The sequence below is a fragment of the Rhinoderma darwinii genome, chromosome 9 (genome assembly GCF_050947455.1).
Source record: "Rhinoderma darwinii isolate aRhiDar2 chromosome 9, aRhiDar2.hap1, whole genome shotgun sequence".
Lineage (NCBI taxonomy): Eukaryota > Metazoa > Chordata > Amphibia > Anura > Rhinodermatidae > Rhinoderma > Rhinoderma darwinii.
Window position 1 is genome coordinate 44,664,922 of NC_134695.1, and position 16,609 is coordinate 44,681,530.

Sequence of the window (16,609 nt, forward strand, 5' to 3'; positions counted from 1 at the left end):
TCAGAAAACTACATCCATGGCATGTTTTCAAAGCACAAATATGTGACTATTGAATCAGTGCATCAAATAGGATTCTTAGCACTTAACTAGCAATTCCTAGTAATAACGGATATATGAATAAGGCATAGTGAGGACCTTGTGGGAAGAAATTCCTGAGATAAAAGTAACAGTTATGTAACACAGGGAAGAATTTATTAAAACGTTTCTACGCCAGTTTTCTGTTGTAGAAAAGTCTCAAATGCTGTAAAATTTCTTGAACCTTCCAATACCATCCATCATTTAGCATCCAGATTTTGCTTAATAGGGGTTGTCCACTACCGGACAACGGATGACCCACCCACCGGTTAGGTCATCAGTATATTATCGATGGGTGTCCTACACCCAGACTCTGCACCAGTCAGCTTCTCCGGCTGCCTGCGGGCACAGTACTGCAGCTCTGCTCCTATACAAGTGATCAGGAGCAGAACTGCAGTTAGGCAGCATGGCCGCTATGCAATGTAGGGAGCCAACTGCTTCCGGCTCTGTACATTGCATTCTGTGCAATGACATCCGGTGCCCGCAGGCAGCCGTTGCAGCTGATCGGTGTGTCGAACCCGCGCCAATGATATACTGATGACCTATCCGGTGGATAGGTCATCAGTTGTCTGGTAGTGGACGACCCCTTTAAAAAAAGATGGATGGGTACATGTTCTGTATAGAAGGAGGGTGGGCCCTAAAATAAAATCATAAACATGAGTCCACGATTATCCTCTTCTATGAAGTGATTAAACGTTCCACCAGTCCATTTTTATTCTTTAGATCTGTGTCTGGAAAAGCTTTCCTGGATTCCACAATACAAAAACTGCCTAGTTACGTAGTCATATGGGAGATGGAGTATGCATCATTGAACGTTTAGGATGGTTTTGGACAGTTGTAATGAAGCCACATTTTAAGATCCGTATAAAGGTGGCAAGACTTGGACTCCCATCTGCAGTGGGGTTGAATCAAGGGTATTCCTGGTCTTATGACCATCAAACTGACATTATAATGTGACCGTGTGACAGCCATCTGAAACTCGCCTTAGGTAGATTTGCCTTTTAGGAGACTGGGAAAACTTGGGGGGGCTGTAATGTTGGCCATGTGCGTTGTTATTAAGAGGTCTCTCGGAAAGGTACTAATTCTCCTTGCAGATATCTAACTAGTAGGGAGTCCTTAGGGCCATGCTATAGATGTAAAAGGCAGATTGTTGAACAAAAGAGGACATGTTAAGCACTTATATTTACGGTTTTGTTTTTTTTTAATAAACATTGAATACAAAAAGTAAAAATTTTTACAGAAGTGGTTTTAAATCGACATGCAGGTTGCCAAAAACATAGTTCTCAAATGCACCATTTAATAGCAGCTGTCAATTTAAGCGAGAGTCTCTAGCTCCCCGAAAATATTATAAATTCAGCTCATAGAGTATGAGCATCTTAAGTATTTCTGGGAAGTGAATGTTGCGGTTGGTAATAGGTTTCTTCTATACAACAGCTCTAATTATAAGCTAATCAATGGGGAGAGGGTTATAGGGCATAAGTAGGGATGAAGTAATGGAAGGCAGCTTCATAATAATTATAGAACATACAGTCAGGTCCAAAAGCATTTGGACAGTTTGTTTTTCAGAATGTAGCCTCTGTACACAACCACAATGATCCCTCTACCTCCTTGAGTGTTCTTGACTTGGCTAGATGTTGCGAATGGGTTTTTCTTTACCAGGAAAGAATTCTGTGATCATCCACTTTAGATGTCTTCAATGGTCACCCAGTCCACTTGGTGTTGCTAAGCTCACCAGTGCATTCCTTGCTTTTTACTAATGTACCAAATTGTTGATTTGACTAGTCCTAAGTCTTCTGCTACAGTATCTCTCTGATAGATTTGTTATATTTTTTGTTGTGCCCAATGATGACCTTCATCACTTCCATCGACACCTGTTTGGACCACACATGGAGAGTTCCCAAGTACAGCTACCAAATGAAAACTCAATATTTAGAAGCAACTCCAGACCTTCACTTGTGTGTGAAAATACGGATCAAAAACAGCTGTACTAACTAAATGTATTGGCAACGTTTTTTTAAAATGAAACAAACAGAATACTGATCCGTAATATGAAAGTGTGAATGAGTCCTAATTTGTCATGAAATAATGAGGTTACGGGCCACACCCAGCCATAAAACTGCTTATGAGTTAGTTATCCAGTTACTTTTAGTTATATGAAAATAGAAGGACTAAGTAAGAATTCCTGTAAATCCGAAATGGTCAATGAAAATGGTTTGGTATACCCATTGAATAAAAGCGGAATGTCTATACTTCATCACATCTTGACGGCTTTATTTTAAATCCATTGTGGGGGTTTACGGAGGATAAATGGTAAAAATTGTGTCACTGTGGAATACTTATATTCCAGATTGGTACAGGGTTGCAATCTCCCTGACAATAACTCAGGACATACACAAAGCTGTGGTACAACAATCATGGCCACTATTACAGTTTCCACAGGGGTTGTCACTCAGCTTCCAAAACTCAAAATGATGTGATACATCCTTGCTCTCATATTACCACATATCTAGGAAGATTTATAGTTCAGAATCTGGGAAAGTCGAGTTACAAATGGACTGTAAGGCTACCAACGTTGATTGTCACCAAGATTTGCCAGAAACGAATTTAACTAAGAAAAGCTAAGACTGGAAAGAACAGCACCGTGATTATTCATTTTTAATTTTAGGTGAAATGCTGTTTGATAGCAATTGATGGAATTACCATCTCTAGATATATTTGACATTTAAAAAAACTCAAATCAAAACATGGCACATCTGCTATGGGTAACACAATATTCATATTACACTATGCAACCCCATAAACAAAATATTGGTTCAGAAAATAAATGTGCATTCATACATTTAAAAAATAATAATAATTTTTTATGCATGTGTAAGAGAGACATCCAAGCATCCTTATTCTGTAGGTAAAATATGGGAATATTAGGGCATCATATACATTGGAGCACATTCCATGGGAGTAAATATATGGGAATTCTATTGTGGGTAACAGATGAGCACATGTAGGGAGGTGGTCTAAATCTCTTTGAAACCCCACAACGCCCATGCACTTTCATTATGAGAGACAGCTAGTAAGGTCACACTAGGACTGTATGAGCTCATTCATGCAGATCTGCTGTCTGGAGATGCAGTACACAATAGATACATCTTGATACATTGTATCACACAAGGTAAACAACTAAATGTTATCAAAATTATATTTATCAACAATTCCTATAAAGATGATCTGAGTGATCCATAGCAACCACAGATGTCAGACACTCACCAGAGGTTTCTTGCAGTCAACCCACCACAATAGAGTGGAAGCATCCAGCTCCTGGCAATGGGGATCTGCCTTGAAAAGTTCAAGCAATACAAAATTCGTATGTCCACACCAGTCTGCAGGATCTTATCCCACCCTGTGAGATCCCATGCGAAGGGGGCTGCAGTGTGCAGATGAATGGGGAATCTGGGCGTTGCTGTCTATGCAGCTGCTGCATTGACTGCTCTCTGCTGTGGAACAATGTGTGCAGCCCACGCCCAGGGAGATGCTGGATGAGACGCCCACTAGAGGGCGGCAATTATCAGGTGCATCAGAGCTGGTATTGGGTGGGGGGGGGGGGGGCGGATAACTACAAAAAGATCCCGCCTGCCTAAAACTTATCATGTTTAGTGAACATATACAGTAGGCTACAAACCAAAATTACATCATGGATCAAAGACACCCTGAACATGAAATGCCAAAATAAATATATATAATATATGCGGGCTGATCATGGGGTACAATCCCAATAGCATCATAAATGCATAATCTAAACCTATAGAGAAAAGATGCCATGAAAACCAAAAATATATAAAAAAGTAGAAAAAATCTTTATTGAATTACATAATAAGAACAAAAATGCATAGGATAAAAAATCCACAACTAACAGGATAAAAAAAGGACAATACGCTGTGTAGCTCCAATGTATGGACATATAATGAAATATGTCACAAGATAACCTCCACATAAGTGTATATAGACCAATGTAGTGAATAAGTATAAATACAATAAGTATTAAATGCGTACAATAAATGCAGTAATAGCTAATAACATATGTCAAGTCAACACAAACACAGAGGCAACATTGGTAGCAAAAAGTGATAGTAGTCACTATCAAAGATAACACATACCCATGATAAGTGCTGGAGACCATACACAGTGGACGTTGTAATTCAATACAGATTTTTTTTCTACTTTTTCATATATTTTTTGTCTTCATGGCATCTTTTCTCTATAGGTTTATATACAGTAGGCTGCTGCATCCTAGTGACAACTGCAGAGTATGAGGAAAACTGCAAGCAGGTTAGGGAGCAGGCTGTAATCAGGGTAGGGAGCAGGCTGTAGTAAGGGTAGGTAGCAGGGTGTAATCAGGGTAGGTTACAAGGTGTAATCAGGGTAGGTAGCAGGCTGTAATCAGGGTAGGGAGCAGGCTGTAATCAGGCTAGTTAGCAGGTTGTAATCAGGACAGGGAGCAGGCTGTAATCAGGTTAGGGAGCAGGTGGAATGAGGTATGGAGCAGGTGGAATCAGGGTAGGGAGCAGGTGGAATCAGGGTAGGACGCAGGCTGTAATCAGGGTAGGGAGCAGGTTGTAATCAGGACAGGGAGCAGGCTGTAATCAGGTTAGGGAGCAGGTGGAATCAGGTTAGGGAGCAGGTGGAATCAGGTAGGGAGCAGGTGGAATCAGGGTAGGGAGCAGGTGGAATCAGGGTAGGGAGCAGGTGGAATCAGGGTATGGAGAAAACTTTAAGGGCAGGGAGCAGGCTGTAATCAGGGCAGGAAGCAGGCTGCAATCAGGGTAGGTAGCAGGGTATAATCAGGGTAGGGAGCAAGCTGCAATCAGGGTATGGAGCAGGCTATAATCAGGGTAGGGAACAGGCTGTAATCAGGGTAGGTAGCAGGCTGTAATCAGGGTAGGTAGCAGGCTGTAATCAGGGTAGGGATCAGGCTGTAATCAAAGAAGGGTGTAGGCTGTAATCAGGGTATGGAGCAGGCTGTAATCAGGGTAGGGAGCAGGTTGTAATCAGGACAGGGAGCAGGCTGCAATCAGGGTAGGGAGCAGGTGGAATCAGGGTAGGGAGCAGGTGGAATCAGGGTAGGGAGCAGGTGGAATCAGGGTATGGAGAAAACTTTAAGGGCAGGGAACATGCTGTAATCAGGGCAGGAAGCAGGCTGCAATCAGGGTAGGTAGCAGGGTGTAATCAGGGTAGGGAGCAAGCTGCAATCATGGTAGGTAGCAGGCTGTAATCAGGGTAGGTAGCAGGCTGTAATCAGGATAGGGAGCAGGCTGTAATCAGGGTAGAGAGCAGGCTGTAATCAGGGTAGGTAGCAGGCTGTAATCATTTTATGGAGAAAACTGTGTTCAGGGCAAGAAGCAGTATGTTATCAGGGCAGGGAGCAGGCTGTAATCAGGGTAGGGAGCAGGCTGTAATCAGGGTATGGAGAAAATTGTAAGTAGAGTAGGGAGCAGGTTGTAATCAGGGTAGGGAAAAAACTAATCAGGCCAGAGAGCAGGCTGTTATCAGGGTAGGGAGCAGGCTGTATCCGGGGTAGGAAGCAGGCTGTAATTAGGGTAGGAAGCAGGCTGTAATTAGGGTAGGGAACAGGCTGTAATCAGGGTAGGGAGCCGGCTGTAATCAGGGTAGGGAGCAGGCTGTAATCAGGGTATGGAGAAAACTATAATAAGGGTAGGGAGCAGGCTGCAATCTGGGCAGGGAGCATGCTGTAATCAGGGCAGGGAGCATGCTGTAATCACGGCAGGGAGCAGGCTGCAATCAGGGCAGGGAGCTGGCTGCAATCAGGGCAGAGAGCAGGCTGCAATCAGGGCAGGGAGCAGGCTGCAATCAGCGCAGGGAGCAGGCTGTTATCAGGGCAGGGAGCCGGCTGTTACCAGGGCAGGGAGCAGGCTGTTACCAGGGCAGGGAGCAGGCTGTAATTAGGGTAGGGAGCAGGCTGTAATCAGGGTAGGGAGCAGACTGTAAGGAGGGCATTGAACAGGCTATAAACATAATATGGATCTCTCTCCTCCATCAGCGTTTCTGACCTGTCTGTGTCCATTTGTAAGTATGGCCTTTTTCGGTGTTTTTGTGTATATATGTCCCCTTGTTTTTATCTGTTTGGTTTGTGTATCAGGAACAAGAAGTTCCAGTTAGGGAGTTAGGGACTCGCAAGTCTGGGGATCCTTGTCGTGGATTGCGAGCTTGCGTCCTTTTGGCCAAAATGATTACTAATACCCCAGGTATTTTTCATTCTTACTTATATTTGCTTCTTTTGGACACAGCCGGGTCTTTGATGCTGGGAGAGTATGGTGTGTTGTTGTTTGGCATAGCAAGCAGGGTAGCCCGCTCTATGCATTTTCAAGGCGTCCCAAATAGGCTTCCACCTGGCTATGTACACGCTGCGCCTCATGTCTTACACACTATCCCTCCATGTTTCACACACTTGCACCCCATTATTCATTTATTTTTAGTTTAGGCACTTTACTCATTACTGCCCCCTATATTTCACTTACATTATTATCACTTGCACATACACTATTCATTTATTATTTTTTACTACACATCATATGCACTATATGCCACTCCCCTCAAGACTAGTGGGAGTGGCTATTATTATTTAATGCACCTGTTCACTCTCCTTCATCAGCGTTTCTGACCTGTCTGTGTCCATTTGTAAGTATGGCCTTTTTCTGTGTTTTTGTGTATATATGTCCCCTTGTCTTTTATCTGTAATTAGGGTAGGGAACAGGCTGTAATCAGGGTAGGGATCCGGCTGTAATCTGTGTAGGGAGCAGGCTATAATCAGGGTATGGAGAAAACTATAATAAGGGTATGGAGCAGGCTGCAATCTGGGCAGGGAGCATGCTGTAATCAGGGCAGGGAGCAGGCTGCAATCAGGGCAGGGAGCAGGCTGCAATCAGGGCAGGGAGCAGGCCGCAATCAGGGCAGGGAGCAGGCTGCAATCAGGGCAGGGAGCAGGCTGCAATCAGGGCAGGGAGCAGGCTGTTACCAAGGCAGGGAGCCGGCTGTTACCAGGGCCATACACTGCACCTCTAATTATAATAGCACCATACACCGTGTCCCACACACACACTGTGCCCCCTGTAGATAGTGCTTGCCATAAAGCCCCCTGTAGATAGTGCCTGCCATAGAGCCCCCTGTAGATAGTGCCCCCATATAGCCCACCCCTGTATATAGTGTCCCACAAATAACTCCCCCTATAGTGCTCTACAGATAGCCCACCCCTGTATATAGCCCCCTGTATATATAGCCCAGCCCTGTATATAGTGCTCCACGTATAGCCCAACCCTGTATATAGCCCCCTGTAGATATAGCCCACCCCTGTATATAGTCCTCCACAGATAGCCCACCCCTGTATATAGCCCCCTGTAGATATAGCCCACCCCTGTAGATATAGCCTACCCCTGTATATAGTGCTCCACATATAGTCCATTCCTGTATATAGTGTTTCACAGATTGCCCACCCCTGTATATTGCCCCCATGTACATATAGTCCACCCTTGTATATAGTGCTCCACTAGATAGTCCACCTCTGTATATAGTGCTCCACAGATAGCCCACCCCTGTATATACTATATACAGGGGTGGGCTATCTGTGGAGCACTATATACAGTGGTGGACTATATGTTCAGGGGGGCTATATACAGGGATGGGCTTTCTGTGGAGCACTATAGGGGGAGCTATTTGTGGGATACTATATACAGGGGTGGGCTATATCTACAGGGGGACTATATACAGGGGTGGGCTATATCTACAGGGGGACTATATCTACAGGGGGACTATATCTACAGGGGGGCTATATTCATGGGGGCTATATACAGTGGTGGGCTATATACAGGGGTGGGCTATATACAGGGGTGGGCTACATCTACAGGGGGACTATATCTACAGGGGGGCTATATTCATGGGGGCTATATACAGGGGTGGGCTATATCTACAGGGGGACTATATACAGGGGTGGGCTATATCTACAGGGGGACTATATCTACAGGGGGGCTATATTCATGGGGGCTATATACAGTGGTGGGCTATATACAGGGGTGGGCTATATACAGGGGTGGGCTATGTCTACAGGGTGACTATATCTACAGGGGTGGGCTATATCTACAGGGGTGGGCTATATCTACAGGGGGACTATATCTACAGGGGTGGGCTATATCTACAGGGGTGGGCTATATCTACAGGGGTGGGCTATATCTACAGGGGGACTATATCTACAGGGGTGGGCTATATCTACAGGGGTGGGCTATATCTACAGGGGTGGGCTATATACAGGGGTGGGCTATATACAGGGGTGGGCTATATCTACAGGGGGACTATATCTACAGGGGTGGGCTATATCTACAGGGGTGGGCTATATCTACAGGGGGACTATATCTACAGGGGTGGGCTATCTCTACAGGGGTGGGCTATATCTACAGGGGTGGGCTATATCTACAGGGGTGGGCTATATCTACAGGGGGACTATATCTACAGGGGTGGGCTATATCTACAGGGGTGGTCTATATCTACAGGGGTGGGCTATATCTACAGGGGGACTATATCTACAGGGGTGGGCTATATTTACAGGGGTGGGCTATATATACAGGGGTGGGCTATATCTACAGGGGGACTATATACAGGGGTGGGCTATATCTATAGGGGGACTATATCTACAGGGGTGGGCTATATCTACAGGGGGGCTATATACTATATAGCCCCCTGTAGCTATAGCCCACCCCTGTATATGGTGCTCCATAGATAGCCCACCCTAGTATACAGCCCCCCCTGTAGACACCCCCCCCCATAGATAAAGCTCCCCCGTAGATAAAGCCCCCCCCCCATGTAGACAAAGTCCCCCCTCCGTAGATAAAGCCCCCCCGTGTAGATAAAGTCCCCCCCGTAGATAAAGGCCCCCCCCTGTGTAGACAAAGTCCCCCCCATAGATAAAGTCCCGACCCCCCCTCCGTAGATACAGCCACACACTTTTTTTTATTTCTTTTTATTGTAATAAAACGATTCAAACTCACCTTAATCCCGCTCCCACACCATCCGGCAGCCATGGAGGCCTGCTCTCTTCTGCACAGGTCTCCTGGGGGTTGAACGCAGCGCCTATGAAAGGCACTGATTGGCTGGGCAGGATGACTTTCCCTGTCAGTCAGTCAGAGCCTTTCATCGACGGAAGCTTCACTGGTACAAAAGGTACCAGTCGCTTCACTCGTGGAAAGGCGCTGAATGGCCGTGCACGGAACGTGCCCGGTCATCCATTGCTTCTAATTGTACCTGTGTCCTATAGACACAGGTACAATTATAGTGCAGGAGGAGGTGGCGCTGGCGCCCCCCTCTAAGTTGCGCCCGGGGCACATTCCCCGCCTGCCCCCCCCTAGCTACGCCCCAGAGTACCTGAATAGTCCAGACAGTCGCAGTAGATAGGCACAGATGGAGCTTTAGACGGCAGAGGATGCCACATGTGGCGAAGGATATCAGGATTGGTAGATGATACCAGATGTGGTGTACGACAGACAGCAGACGTGACCGATGACAGAACACGACTCCAACACTCGATAGGGCTCAGGGACCAACACAGCATAGGATACAGGAAGAGGAAGTAGGGCAGGGGAACACTTGGGAACAGGATAACACTACGAGACCATTTGCAAAGACGAACATGGGAATTACAAACAACGCTCAGGCAGGGAGTGAAATGAGAGGACCCCTTTTATAGTCCAGAGAGATTAGGACACAGCCAAACAGAGTGGAAATGAGTGCTGGTGTCTCCTAGGGAGGAGATGCTGGCCAGCACTCACAGATCCATTGCCGCGGCCGCCGATGGGTGAGTAGGAACGGCGGTCCGCGGCCGTGGACGCTACATTCGGTTGGCAGACAGGAGAAGAATTCATTGCTGGGGACAAGGCTCCAAACTGGCGGGGCATGTGGGTGTTCGTAAAACTCGAGATCTGATTGCTTGTCATTTTTGGTGGCCCACGCTGCCCAAAGATATTGTAAGCTTTGTCTCCTCCTGCACTTGCATCTAGCAAGGTTGCTCACTCCAGGCCTGCCAGTCTACCCCAACCTCTGCCTGTACCAAATGCTCCCTTGCAGCATATTGCAATGGACTTTGTTACTGATCTTCCTGTCTCAGCAGGATGCAATACGGTTTGGGTGGTGGTGGATCGGTTCTCAAAGATGGCACACTTTATCCTACATTCTGCTCCTCGACTGGCAAATCTCTTCATTCAGCACATTTTCTGCTTGCATGACTTACCCCTCCATATAATTTCTGATCGTGGGGTTCTGTTTACCTCAAGATTCTGGAGAGCCCTTTGTAGACATGAGAGTAGCAATATATCACTGCATAACTAGGCAGACTGGCTATTTAGGATTCTGGGAAAGCAGGGTGTGCTGTAAGGGTATGTGCACACGATATCGACAATTACGGCTGAAATTACGGAGCTGTTTTCAGGAGAAAACAGCTCCTGCATTTCAGACGTAATTGCATGTACTCGCGTTTTGCGAGGCGTCAATTACGGCCGTAATTTGGAGCTGTTCTTCATTGAAGTCAATGAAAAACGGCTCAAATTACGTTCCAAGAAGTGTCCTGCGCTTCTTTGACGACACTGTTATTTTACACGCCGTCTTTTGACAACGACGCGTAAAATTACAGGTCGTCGGCACAGTACGTCGGCAAACCCATTGAAATGAATGGGCAGATGTTTGCCGACGTATTTGAGCCGTGTTTTCAGGCATAATTCAAGGCGTAAAACGCCTCGTTTACGCCTGAAAATACGTCGTGTGAACCCAGCCTAAGGGTGCGCTCACACGCATTGTTTTACGCTGTGGAAAACGACAATGTATGCTATGGAAAAAATATTCTGCAACACTGGCATAGGCATAGATTGTAGTTTTCCCACTACGTATTATTATGCTGCGGAAATGCAATGCAAGTATGCCACGTGTGGGCGCACCCTTTTAATGACCATTGTGTTTGTAACACAGCTTTTGCAGGAATAGAAGTAGCAAAGAAACTGTTTAGAAATAATACTAAATAGAAGAAAAGGCCGAATAACTCCTGCCTTTCCCACATGACTGATTAAATCTCTTCTGCACTGCTTTGAGAGACAAGGGGTTAATATTTTCTGCTTCCTTACTCAACCAAAGCCACAAAGCAACCTGGTCTCCAATTACCTTAGGCTTAGGGCATGAATGTTTAGTTATGCTAATTCCAGCTTTTTATTTGCCTGTTGCTGTGAAACAGTAGCCCTTAGCAACATGGCCTGGTAATGCAGCAAGGCCTCGGAGCTTCTTAGTGGAGTGAAAGAGTGACTTCACTGTCCCACGTTACTGAGGTAAGCGTTATACCGGGAAATAGACTGAGGGCGATAGTAGTTGTACAGATGTAGCAGAGCAGAGTTTGCGATTTGTCACAGCTTATCGTGCGGGCTACCTTTGGTGTTGTGTAGGACTGCTGCTACTGGGTTCCTTAATGCAGGCTGTTATCACAATCCAACCCTAAAGAGTTAAATCAGAAATTCAGCTGTTCTTCATCCGTACCTCCTAAGGGTATGTTCACACGCAGTGTTTTCAGACGTAATTTAGGCCTTTTACGCCTGAAAAAAAACGCCCCTAATACGCCTACAAACATCTGCCCATTGCTTGCAATGGGTTTTACGGTGTTCTGTTCCCACGAGGTGTAATTTTACGCGTCACTGTAAAAAAATAAATCGGTAAAAAGACGCCAGCGAAAAAGAAGCGCATGTCACTTCTTGGGATGTTTTTGGAGTCGTTTTTCATTGACTACATTGATAAACAGCTCCAATAACGGCCGTAAAACACGTCGCGAAAAACGCGAGTTGCTACAAAAACTTCTGAAAATCAGGAGCTGTTTTCGCCTGAAAACAAGCTCCGTATTTTCAGACGTGTTTGGTCACTGCGTGTGAACATACTCGAAGTGTCACTCGCTTGTCTATACTTCTGACACAAGTCAGTCTGTCTTTTTGCGCTGGAAATCTCCCTATTTGTGTGTGATGAATAGATCCGAATATTCTGCAGCATTTTCGCAAGAGAAATTGACATCCTGCAGATTGAGAATCCGCACCACAGGTCAATTTCCGCACGTAGTTTATGCATATTTTTTTCCGCAGCGTGTGAATGAGATTTGTTGCTGATATTGTAATACGCTGCAGAATTTCCACACAGCAAATTCAGACGGACATTTTGCACTGTTTAGGCCCCATGCACACGACCGTATTTTTTCCCTCCTGCAAATACTGGCCGTAAATACGGTTCCGTTGTCACAAGTTTTTAACCCGTATTTATCTCATATTTACGGACCCGTGCCTGTAAATACTGGTCCGTTGTTCTCCGTATTCCACCCGTATTTACGGACCCGTAAAAAAAAGGGGGGCTGGAAATTATGTCAAATGATCGCTCAGACGCCATTTTCTCGGCTTCTCTTTATTCAAAAATTTTAATCCCCAGACGTCGCCTAGCAACGCTCCCGTAATTACGAGTGCACACACGTAGCCACCCGTAATTACGGGAGCCCCATAGACTTCTATCGGCTTGCCCGTGCCGTAATTACCGCCTGAAATGGGACATGTTCTATATTTTTCAACGGCCCGGCACCTTCCCGTACGCAAACTGGAAGGTACCCGTGGCCAATAGAAGTCTATGGGCCTGTAATTACAGGCGTTTTTACGGTCGTGTGCAGGGGGCATTACACTGTGTGTGGCTGTACCCGTAATGCAGTTGCACACGACCGAGTGGCACATGATCGTTTTCACGGACCCATTCAATTTAGCGGATCAATTGGGTCCATGAAAACTGAGCTGACTCTCCGATCCGTGGAAACATAAGACATGTCCGATTTTTCCACGCATCACGGACTGGACCCGGCCGTCACCCAACGGTCGTGTGCATTAGAGATTAGGGTGAATTCACACACAGCACAAATTTCTGTAATTGAAAATTCGTTACATTTATCTGAATGGGGTTGTTTCTGTAAGTTTTATTCAGATGAATGCCACTGATTTTCAGTCGCAGAAATGATGTGTCGTTTTTTGCTGGTGTTTTTTTTGCAGCAAGAAACGCTGCAGCCAGCAGTTAGCTGAAAGTCAATGGTGAAATATAGGATGCACTACAGTGTGGTTTTTTAGGTGAAGTTTATTCTCTTTTGTCTTGCGTTTTTGGCTTAGTGGTGATTTTACTAAATCGCTGCAAGTCTGGCTTTGGTGTTTTTTCACAAATTTTGTGGTATTTTTCTCCAATAGACCTCCATAGGTTTTTTTTTTTTGCCTCTTCAAAAAAGTCAATGTGCGTGGTGTTTTTTTATGCCGATTCTGGTGGCGTTTTCCAGAATTTATTATGTGTTGTAAAGAGGAATCTTTGGATCACATTATTACCAATGTGAAAAACGCTATCTAAAAAAAATGCAGGTAGTAAAAAACACTATTCGCAAATAAAACTCCACCAAAACCGCATGTACTGTATCATTTTTAAAAAAATATTATTTTTTTTTTGGCCAAAAAACGGCACCCTAAAGTAAGTCTATATGTTTACATTCAGACAATCATTTTGTGGTTATGTGTGAATAAACTGCTGAAAAATATGGACATGCAACTGGATCTTTAGCACTATGGGTCAGATTTATTAATGCAATTATGCTAATTTCCTGTCGGAACTACATTGGAAAGAAATGGGTGATCAGAATGAATCTTTCTCTCCTACACTTATTCCGACACCTACAACGTTTTTTTGCCACTTATGGGGCAATGAAGCTGGCATTGCTGTAGTGGTAGCGTGGTTGTCAGAGATATTTGGATTTTCTGCAATAAATACACCAACAGAGTACATGAAAATGCAAGTGAAAGGGTCTTATAAAGCCCAATTCACATACGGAGGTAGAAATTGTTGCGGACTATTGGGCATGCTGTGGACTTTCAAATCCGGCGCACTAATTTTTGGGCCGTTTTTGTTCCAAGTTGTTTCTGCAGATTGCAATGCAAAGCGTGAAATCCGTGGCACATCCGCAACAAGATCCACATGTGACATGGGGACAAATCCATGGAGTAAATTTTCTGTCACGTCGAAAAAACGCAGTGTAAATGTTAATAAATTGACCTGCGGTACAGAAATTAAATCCGCAGCATGTCAATTTATGCTGCATTTTCGTTGCTTTTCTGTTGTGGGTTTTCACCATTGACTTGGGATGTAAAACTCACAACAGAAAGTGTTGCGACTTTTGTGGCAGAATCACAGCAATTCCGGTGCAAAATTACTAGTAAGAAAAAAAAAAAAAAAGAAGTTATACGTACCAAGAATTCCCTGCTTCTCCAGTCCGACCTCCTGGGATGACGTTTCATCCCATGTGACCCCTGCAGCCAATCACAAGCTGCAGCGGTCACATGGCCTGCAACAACATTTTAGGAGGCCAGACTATCTTCAGTAGAGAGGGAGGGGGTACGTGTAAATGATTTTTGTTTTGTTTTTTTCAGCGCTGCATTCCTCAGTAGGCATTTCGCGTGAAAAACGCTGGGTTTTATAGACGGAATATAATTGCTGCAGCTTCCAGGTCGAATACGCTGCGTTGGTTTTTACAGAGCGTATCCGACCCGTGGGAAACTGGCCATAGGGGGCAAATATATTTATTTTCTTATTGTGGTGTTTGTGTTAATTTAAAATTGCATTGAGTGGGACATGTAAGCAGGGCTTGTCAGCGGAGGAATTCAGCAGATTTTGGTGGCTGAACTGAATATTCTGAAATCGATTCATTATATTTTTTTATTCTGTAGTTAAGCTGTGACAACAATTGCAGCTTTTTAAAAAAAAAAATTTACACTATAGGAAAACATTTTTCGAACGGATTTTATGGGACACTGTTTAATCGTAGCTCAAGTAAAAATTCCAATTGCAATAGGGAAGAACCACAGGAAATCCTTAACAAAGGCGTAGCGTACCCTGAATAGTGTTCAGTCATCAGCCGCATTGTGTGACCAGAAGTTTTTTAAATCCCATTCACTACAATGTAATCTTGACTGCAGCCAAAAAATACAAAAACTTTACATATGAATGGGGTCATTATCTTTAATCCAGATGTGCTAAAAGACATGAAGAGCAATGGCTGTCGGCAGAGATGAGGCTACTCAGAAATTAACCTCTTCAGTACTACAACAGTTGATTTTTTTTTTTTTATAACATTGTAGATGTTGTGGAAAGTTGGATGACAACCCTAGAAATAGTAATATGTGATATTTATAGTTATCAAGCATCTAGTATCCGTGTAGGACTGTTAATGATAAATACAATATTGAAAGACTTCCCATAAAATGGCCATTTAGGGGGATTATATTTTGAGGTACATATATTATATCTTTAATGATACAGTATACACAATGAAGAAGCCGCCTCATGTCCCTCACCATATTTACAAAAACTGCAACTATTTAGAAGGCTGACTACATGTTGTAGTATACAGTAACAGCTGAAACGGGTTGTACATTGTGTAGATTTAATCCACAACTATACAACACAGAGCACCGCCGCCAGGGAGAGATTGTAGGTAACCCAATGTGAAATGGTAAGGCAAGGCCCAAATAGTTGCACCTTATGTACAACAAGGGATGACATATTTCATACTTCCATTGGCTGAACAGTCCGTAAATATAACAACTAGCTTTTGGTAACATATCTCAATGACCTCTTTGTTGCTCATTTTTTGGGGCCCATTCGAGCCGAGTGAATGGGTCTAAGGGAGTGAGGTAGGGGTTAACATTAGGTTACATGGGTGGTAACTTAGTTAGGGCATCATGGGAGGGGAGGGCCACATAGTAGGGTATATGGGGCAAATGCCTCGTGGAAATTTTATTCCTGGATCGATCTGCACACTGTTTTTCTCTGGTAGGCCTTACATGCTTGATAGCGACCCCTCTTTTTCAGCAGCTCAGATATCTTGGCCACATTATGGAAGGGCTGCTTCCTACATGGCTTCTCCTGCTCCTGTGTCCTCCTCTGTAGCTCCCTGTAAAACATCTCTTGCTGCATGGAAACCATCTCAAAGCAGGAAACCTGCGTTCCACAGATCGGTAGAGTTAAAAAAAAAAGCATGCTGGCATATACCACCCGAACTTATGTCAAAAGGACACTCTTTTGGCATACGTCAGGTAAATGGGGCCCTATGGATGAGTTTGGCATTTTGATATACACAATTGGCCCAACAATATCACCAGTCAGTTGTAGCATTGGTCGTCTCATGTATGGCAGAAAGATCTTTTGGGCCCCCTCAGACTCCAGGACCCGGGTGCAACTGGCTCTGTTGTTGACAGTTTTTTTAGGTAGTAAGAGGATTTTTTTTTTTTCATGACTGTATTTTGAATTCATGTAACGCCGATCCTGAGAGCGGTGGTAAAGCATTTCTATGGAGGCAGGCATAACGCCATACATTCAGACAGCGGTATACATCACTTCGTTTTAGCCCTATAGAAAATGGTGCAACATACTGTATTGCACACAATACTTAACA

The 16,609-nt window shown here is 44.5% G+C and overlaps 2 protein-coding genes across 2 annotated transcripts in view; one reads left to right on the forward strand and one right to left on the reverse strand.

Annotated features, from left to right (window-relative positions):
* Positions 1 to 3,587, reverse strand: part of HRAS (HRas proto-oncogene, GTPase) — a 51,744-nt gene extending 48,157 nt beyond the window's left edge. Inside the window, exon 1 of the mRNA XM_075837574.1 lies at positions 3,340 to 3,587. The gene's annotated coding sequence lies outside the window, so the exon portion shown is untranslated. The remainder of the gene's footprint in view (positions 1 to 3,339) is intronic.
* Positions 3,588 to 11,289: 7,702 nt separating this feature from the next.
* The window catches only part of LRRC56 (leucine rich repeat containing 56), a 39,208-nt gene continuing 33,888 nt past the window's right edge, over positions 11,290 to 16,609 (forward strand). The window contains exon 1 of the mRNA XM_075836947.1: positions 11,290 to 11,438. The gene's annotated coding sequence lies outside the window, so the exon portion shown is untranslated. The remainder of the gene's footprint in view (positions 11,439 to 16,609) is intronic.